This window comes from Gossypium hirsutum, chromosome D12, assembly GCF_007990345.1.
Source record: "Gossypium hirsutum isolate 1008001.06 chromosome D12, Gossypium_hirsutum_v2.1, whole genome shotgun sequence".
In the NCBI taxonomy this organism is placed as follows: domain Eukaryota; kingdom Viridiplantae; phylum Streptophyta; class Magnoliopsida; order Malvales; family Malvaceae; genus Gossypium; species Gossypium hirsutum.
The window spans coordinates 28,742,292-28,749,658 of NC_053448.1; the positions used below are offsets into that span (position 1 = coordinate 28,742,292).

A 7,367-nucleotide genomic window follows, 5' to 3' on the forward strand; every position below is an offset into this window, starting at 1 on the left:
TATAAATGAAGAAGTGTATGTTGAACAACCACCCAATTTTGAAGATCCAAAATTTCCAAACCATGTTTTCAAACTTTCAAAAGCTTTGTATGGTTTGAAACAAACTCCTAGAGCTTGGTATGAAAAATTATCAAATTTTCTTATTGAAAAAGATTTTTGTAAAGGGATGGTTGATACAACACTTTTTCTTAAAAGAAAAGACAAAGATTTATTAGTAGTTCAAATCTATGTTGATGATATTATTTTTGGTTCTACTAATAATATTCTTTGTCAAGAATTTTCTAAGCTAATGTAAGGTGAGTTTGAGATAAGCATGATGGGAGAACTAAATATCTTCTTGGGTCTCCAAATCAAGCAAAGAAAGGATGGTACCTTTATCAATCAAGCTAAATACACAAGGGACATGCTCAAAAAGTTTGGGATGGACACTCTCAAACCATAAGCTACTCCAATGAGCTCATCTACAAAGCTTGACAAAGATGAGGAAGATAAATGTGTTGATTTAAAATTATATAGGTCAATGATTGGTTCTTTGCTTTATCTTATCGCAAGTAGACCCGAGATTATGTCTAGTGTATGCTTGTGTGCTAGATATCAATCTTGTCCTAAGGAATCACATTTACAAGCAATTAAGAGAATCTTTAGATACCTTAGAGATACTCAAAATTTAGGTCTTTGGTACTCTAGAGTCTCATCCTTTAGCTTGCATGCTTACTCGTATGCGAATTTTGGAGGTTGCAAATTAGATAGGAAAAACACCTCTGGTACTTGTCAATTTCTAGGCAACATGCTAATTTCATGGTTTTTAAAGAAAGAAATAGTGTTGCATTGTCCACCACCGAAGTGGAATATATTTCTGCAAGTAGTTGTTGTGCTCAAATTTTATGGATGAAACAACAACTTAAGGACTATGGAATTGATATAGATATTGTTTCTATCAAGTGTGACAGTAGTGCTATTTGTCTTACTAAAAATCTCATCTAACATTCTAGAACTAAACACATTGAAATTACACATCATTTATTAGAGATCATGTCCAAAAGGATGAAATAGTTCTAGAGTATATTGACACCTTAAACCAATTAGCTGACATTTTCACAAAACCATTAGACAAAGAAAGATTTTGGACACTTAGGGGAGAACTAGGTTTAACAACCTTCTTGTACCATATTTGATTCTTTTATTGCTACAAGCTTATTGAGCATGGATTTCATGGCTTTTATATGCAAAAAGGTAGGGAAGTTCCCGGTGAAAATTTGTTCTATTTCTATCACATTTCCTTTCACATTTTAGAGTAATGGTATTAACTTAGTCAATTTTTTTTACATATTCTTGCTTCATGCATTTCACTCACATTACATATCTTTATGCATATGAAATGTTTAAGAACTATTTTGGAGTCATTTTAGGACACTTGAGAAACAATAAAACCTAAAATTCTTGCTTTTGTCGTTTTACTACACTTAGAAAATAGAATGTTAATTTGGTATCGATACTCGTGTAAAAATATCGATACCACGGGGCTTTTAAAGGTGTTGCAGCTATTTTTAAACATAAAGAATCCTAAGATTGCTTTTCCTTCCACCGAAAAATCTTCTATTCTCCTCTCAAATTTTTTTCAAATTTCTTCATTTTTTCCATAAATCTTGGTTCCACTACAGCAAAATAAACTTTTAGTGGCACTTTTTTAGGCTTTTAGCGGCGCTTTAACAAGCGCCACAAAAAGTACCGCTATAGACAACGTCGCTAATTTTAGCAGCGTTTATGTGAGAAAAACGCCGCTAAAGATGATGACCTTTAGCGGCGCTTATACCACAAACGCCACTAAAAATCATGACATTTAGCGACGCTTCTACCACAAACGCCACTATAAAAAATTGACTTTTAGCGACGCTTTTTCACAAACGCTGCTAAAAACATGACTTAAAAAATATTTTAATTAAATAATATTTATTTCTATCATAAATATTATATTATGTTTTGTTTTTAAAATTTAAACTTTAAACTATATACTTTTAAGGATAAAAAATATTAATTAAATTAAAATTTCTATTAAAATTTTACTTTAAAGCTAAATATAAAAATTAATGAATCTAAATTTAGAATTAAAATATTATGTTTAAATAAATGAGCAATCTACCTCACAACTCATCTGATCTATATTAACTCGGCCAAATATAAAAGAAGCTACAAAACACGTAATAATTAACAATCATGGTTAAAGAAGCTAGTACATAAGGTACCAAATTCAAGTTCCGACTAAGATAAATGACCATGGAATGCAACATTAAATAACACTCCACTTGAAGAAGTGCTAAGCCTTGGCTTTTTCAGCTTGAAGAGATTGAATCCTCTACAACACCTTCAATATCTAAAGGATGCAAAACCAAATGATCAGATAAACCAACAAACTTGGTAAACAACAGAGATGTTAAAAATAAAAATTATATGTAGCCATTAAGGCTCAAAAAATATATATTACAAACAATTATGTGCAGCTTTAGTAGCAGGTTGAACCATACTAACAAACAATCTCAATCATAGCTCTTCCATGTGTCTCAAATAGGCATTCTTTCTAATGATTGTCTAAACTATTCAATTTTTTAACAAAGAACAATAGCATTAATTTGCAAAAAGCAGAATTGAGATTGATTACATAAACCAATAAAAATAAAAAACAATCATAAATGCGTCAGTAGAAAACAATCATAAATCTGGCTGATAACCAAATTATAGCAATTGCATAAAGACTAAATTAAGCATAAGCAGTGCCAAGCTAACAAAAATAGATCGAACTCTTCAAAACAAAGAATGACATGTTATTCCTGAAATTACTACAAAAAGTTTGACTTACTTTGCAGTTCATGTAAGTTAGACAACCATGGCTAGAAAGCAGTATGGCTGATTGATCCAGTATGCCATTTCTCATGTAAGTTATCGCCATGCATTAGAGCTATTAAAACAAGATACATTCTATATTAAAATTACATAAGAAAATTGTTTACGGTATCAATTGAAGACTGATCCAGAAAACATCCCTTAACTAATAAAATCTTATTTGATAAGGGCAGATAAAGACAAGAAAGCTATTCATTAATGAAAGCAAAAAGTATAACTGTCCTCCATAAGTTTTGTGACCGCATTTACTATAGTTCCTTAATCTTAAAAATATTTCAAAAGACAACAATTTTGCAAAAAAGGGTACAGTATTTAATATAAATGCATACCTTTAAAGGATTGAAAGCTTTCAATTTGATTCCAACTTAAATCGTGTTTCTTCAAATTTGTTAAATTGCTCAATCCTATACATATCCACGTCCAATTCAAAAAGTCATTATGTTAATAATTTTAATTCCTACTTAAAATTTTAATGAAATAAAAATGAAAAAAAATAAATCTAAGACTTGAAGTGAAGATGAAAATCCTAAAACGTGAAATGTGAATGTTCAAATTTGAAACAATTATAAAGAAAATTATAGCTTTAGTACCTTCAATATCTAATGAAACTTGCAAATGGCGAATTTTCACTTCAGGAAATAACTATCGCCTATGGTCACCAAATCTTGCTAGTATAACCAATGAGTTTTTACCTCTATTAGATCCCCAAGTGAACACTTCCCCGACCTCCGTAGCAACTACAGTGTGATGTTTCGCTGCAGCAATTGCTTTCACCTGACGAGCCCCCAAACCAAAAGTCACTTGGCGGGGACTGATAACTGCAGCTTGACCACTGAAAAGTATAAAGGATAAAATAATACATTCATGGTTGTTGACTCACATCATCCTGTATACCCAAAATAAAAATAAAAACAGAACTGTTTCAAAATTTTAAAATTTTCAATATGGTATTCCAGAAAAAAAGTAAATTAAAAAAAAAACATGATGTAAAATTTAAACTAACAGATTTCAACATCTAAAGATCCCAACAAAGTAAAGATGGTAGCGGGTACCTGAATCAAGCCCACTTTCGAAAACCTTCAACACAGGCCCAGAAAGGAGATCTATAGGTGTTCTACAGTTTGAATCTTCCAATGTAATAGAAGCACCAGACTGAAGGAGAACACTAGCTACAGCAAGATGACCAAAATGCAGAGCTCTATGAAGGCTACTCCATCCGGATTCTCCATCCTGAAACATACATTCTGAAGTGTAATTTGAAAGAGGATTGAGCATAATTGGACCATCATAGATCTCTATAACTTCTAATGTTCAACACAAAGATAATAGACATTCTAAAGCAAGGTACTCGACAGGCATCTATTATGAACCAGGACACATTCAGATCAACTAAACAATAAGAAGAATAACACACCTTAGCATCAGGATCAGCACCAGCAGCTAGAAGCCTCTGAATAATGGGAAGGTGGTTTCTCCAAGTTGCAATGTGAAGAGAAGTCAGGCCAAACCTGTTCCTACAGTTTACGGTACCAGCAGTCTTCTTCAATAGCGTCAATGCTGATTCTACATCAGGCAAGGACCCGTCTCGCACAGCAAGCCACAAATCTTTATGTGATTCACTAGGTGAGACTTTTTGCACGGCTTTTGGGGGGTTCTGTTTCTGTCCTTGAGGTCAAGTTAACATCTCCACTACTTTGTATGTCAAGAGAACAGTCTATAAATAGTATTTTTTTTATCGAAAAAAATAAAATTGAGAAGTCACTGAAACTGTAAAATCAGTTATATTCAATCTCAAATATTGATCAGTTATATTCATGATATGATAAAATCAAATCACATACTGCAACAACTTTTCCTTCAACATAAATTTATTTTAAACTAAACAAGAAAAGTGTAAAATCAGTCTACCTTGAATATGAAGCAGTTTTCCTCCCAACTGATTGCCACTCAAACTTAAAGTCTTCAAAGATGAAAGATTTCTCATATGTAAAAAAATGCTATTCTTTAAAGACTTTCCAATTTAGTGAGCCTTGAAAGCCACTGAAAACCTGATTTATATACTATGGAATTAGTTACTGCAAAACATAAAAAAAAAAAAAACTCCATTGTTTAGTTAATTTGAGTAAGTACTTGTTTGTTTGTTTCTTTTTCCTCTCAACCATATGAAAAAATAGTAAACCAAAAACTAAGTTACAGGGAATAAAACAATGGAAAACCACTGTCAAACTACCCAATACAAATAAAAAGTAACACCAGACTAAACTTAATTTACCTCTTGGATGACTTGATCTTTCAAATCGGTTGAATGAAAGATCCAAATATCGGACAGATGAAAGCTCACTCAAAGATAACAAGATGCTATCATTCAAGTAATTGTAACTTAAGTCAAGAATCTCCATATTACTCAATGTGGATGATAGCTTTCCAAAACCCGTAGGAGTGTTCTTTTAAATATATACACAAACAGTTAGTGACCTTTCTTCAATAAAATAAAATAAATTAGAAGTAATTGCAAATTAACAAGGGTGAGAATCGTGTAATAATAAAAGATGTAACTGAGGGAAAATTAAAGGCACGACCTTCATTTTCAATGCAACCAGCTATGGCATTATCTGACAACTCATGCTGAAGTAAATTAAATTGAACTCCATTTGTATAAACTACATCAGCTGCTATTTCAGATTTATTAACGTTAACTTACCTAAATCCCATACTTGAAACTTGGTGTTGTTGTATTGTACAGCCTCTACATTAAACCCAATCGCTGCAAAAAAAGAGTTCAAAAAAATGGCGCATCGAAGCTATCAGTCATTTAGAAAAAAAAAATGAAAACCCAAAACAAGAATGATAAAGAAGAATTGAGAGAGTAGCTTGGAATTGTAGAGACTACCTCACCCATCTGAAGCCGATCTGTTGGAAGATGATCAAAATTATAATTAAAAATATATATGGGGCTTGTTTAGGAAAGATCGAAAGGTTACAAAGAATAGTAGTTTTGCCAGCATTGTCAACACCCAGTATGAGAATTTGAGCTTCTCTGTTACCGAACAGAGAGGAGAACTGTTGTCAACCCAGCCGAGATAAAAGAGCCACAATCATAAGAACCATCTGGCAACAAAAACCCTAAACCACTTTTTTTTTCAAAAATATAATGCGGTCGATGAACTATGCTCAGACGTGCGTTTGAGATCTGAGTAATGAACACAATAAGATGAAACACACACACACAAATAAACAAACAAAATAATAATATTAAGGCTTAGTTTGGATGAGCGGTATCTTTAGCTCCGGTGAGTTAAAAATAGCGGTGGCGGTGAGATTGAATACTATAGTGGTGAGATTAGAAACAATGGTGGAGTGTGTGTTTGGATTCAAACACAGCTGTAGCGGTGAGGTGAAAATAGAAAATGACTTTTAAGGAGATTAGATTAAAAATGATATATAATAGAAGTTTTTAAAATTATTTAACAATTAAAAAATTAATAAATGATTAAAAAATATTACAATTATATTTATTTTTAATAATAAATAATTAAAAATGAATTAAAACTAGAGAAAAATTCAAAAATTTATTTTATTTAATATTTTAAAATTAATCATATATTTAATTATAGGGGCTCAATTCATTATTGAAAGATTATTGAAATTATTGAGCCTTTAGAAAAATAAAACATTATTGAAAGATAAAATAATAAAGCAACTCTAGAATAAGGGTCTTAATGCATGTTATTTCAACTGTTTGTCATCAGTAACTCAATGCAAGACATTGCTAGCACCAAATAACTTTAAAACTAAAACCAATCGTTGGCTAGTAATTGAAATAGCCTATGGCCACCATGTAGAACGTGCAATGTCGAGCCTTGAGCTGGTCATCAATGCTAAAGGGAAGAATTAAGAATCACATCTGTTGGGGTTTTGACAGCAGAGGAAAAAAATAGAAGCAAGTAACTCGGATGATGTAAAGATTAACTTCATTACTTGAATAAGCAATATGCCATATACATAAGTAGTCCGGATTACATGTGTTGGTTTTTTTAGCAGAAAACTAAAGAGAAAAAGAAAAAACAAATGCAAAGAAGTTTGAACAAGAAGAAAACTGAATTTGATTTCCAAAAATCAGATCTTTTTCATTGACTTGAGAAGCATTTATGTTACAATGAAATATGGCAGTTAACTAATGTATAACTGCTCCCACTAATACATGACTAAAGCCTAGATAGAATTACAAACAAAATGTAGCTGACATACCAGCTATAACATCAAACATAAATCAACAACTACTCCTACTAACTTTAAGTATAAATTACATTGCAACTAAATCAAGTTACAAATGAACAAAATAAACAAAATGCTGTTGCTTATCTGGTTCAGCTTGGATGCTGATCTGCATGCTGGTTTGCTGCTGGTTTCTTGTTACATTGCAGGCCAAAGTTCAACAACATCCTGTACTTTGCTTATTAACAAAGTAG

The 7,367-nt window shown here is 31.8% G+C and overlaps 1 long non-coding RNA gene across 16 annotated transcripts; it reads right to left on the minus strand.

Moving 5' to 3' along the window:
* Positions 1-2,078: 2,078 nt before the first annotated feature.
* On the minus strand, positions 2,079-6,119 carry LOC107945699 (uncharacterized). 16 transcript variants are annotated; one of them, XR_005921536.1, is made up of 10 exons: positions 5,789-6,117; positions 5,600-5,662; positions 5,171-5,342; positions 4,807-4,946; positions 4,313-4,612; positions 3,951-4,128; positions 3,489-3,730; positions 3,228-3,302; positions 2,855-2,953; positions 2,079-2,371 (listed from the first exon to the last, which is right to left on the minus strand). It is a non-coding gene; the product is annotated as an uncharacterized lncRNA (long non-coding RNA). The 16 variants fall into 16 exon arrangements; XR_005921538.1 differs by having other exon boundaries at positions 3,489-3,784; XR_005921535.1 differs by having other exon boundaries at positions 4,807-4,973.
* Positions 6,120-7,367: the final 1,248 nt, after the last annotated feature.